Below are 1131 nucleotides of genomic sequence, written 5' to 3'. Positions count from 1 at the left end.
CCTTAAGCTAACAGCCCCTGAAAGGCGGAATCCAGCACGCAGATGTGGAGGAATGGGCAGGCCAGATTATCTTTCCACCTCCTTGGAGTCAGGGAAAAAAGGTGGAGGGCGGCAGGGTGCAGTGTGGGGTGGGTATAGACGGCTTCTGGGAGAGCAGTCGGCCTGCATCCAGCCTGTCAGAACGAGGAAGAAAGTGCTGGGTAAGTTTCCTCTTCAGGGAGTAGAATATTTTTCTCCCCCTTTTACAGTGAAATTGGAACAGTCCTGGGAAAATGGGACAGGTGTCACCAATCAAGACACGGGGCTGTTTACCCAACTCAGCCGAGGGGCCCTCAGGAAGAGAGAGTCTTGATACGAAGGAAACTACAATTTTTCGAAACACGAGGTAGTCCCTGCAGGTTGGGAATGGGCGTCTGTACGTGGATCGCCCTCTGACAGGTGGACACGGGAGAGGGATGGGCAGTCAGAATGCGCCTCCGAAATGGGAGGCCAGAGGCAACTCTGGGTGCGTTTCTCCAATCTGTTAGAAAGGCTATTTCCAGGTACCTTCCCTGGCACAGCGTGCCCTACTAAACCCACTGCGGCTGGGCTGAGGAGGGGCGGCCCCCCTGGCGAAGAGAGTGTGGGGCAGAGGTTCACTTTGCTCCAAATCTCTGGGTTTCGGCCGGCGAAGAGAGGGAGAAACCAGGAGGGGCCGAGCTGGAGCGAAGGCCGCTCCAGCCCTGGGGCCGAAGCAGCCTGGGAGGCGCACAGAGCCCGGCCCTGAATCCCCCCGCCGCTCGGCCGCCAGATAACCCTGGGAGTTAAGCTCCCACAGAGAAAACGAGGCAGCGCCTGGCACGTCTTGCGCGTCCCCGGCCGCGAGGCTCCCGGCTCCCTCCTCGCTGCGAGGCCCCCTCCCCCAGCCATAATTGGACACGGGCGCCGACTTTGGTGCAATGCGAATTAGCTCCAGTGGCCCAGTCGGGAGGGCCAGGCAGGCTCGGGGGGCGCCAGCCGCTGGCGGGCGCCGCGCCGCCCGAGTCAACGCCCACCTCTGCCAGCATCCCCGCGGCCGCCGCCTCCCGTCGCCATAACAACCAGCCCCCGCGTTCGACCCTGCGCAGCGCCCGGACGCCCGGGGAGGACGCC

The sequence above is a fragment of the Neophocaena asiaeorientalis genome, unplaced genomic scaffold (assembly GCF_003031525.2).
Source record: "Neophocaena asiaeorientalis asiaeorientalis breed wild unplaced genomic scaffold, Neophocaena_asiaeorientalis_V1.1 scaffold120, whole genome shotgun sequence".
Taxonomy (NCBI): Eukaryota; Metazoa; Chordata; class Mammalia; order Artiodactyla; family Phocoenidae; genus Neophocaena; species Neophocaena asiaeorientalis.
The sequence above is the reverse complement of the archived record's forward strand: the minus strand, read 5'-3'. Positions refer to the sequence as shown.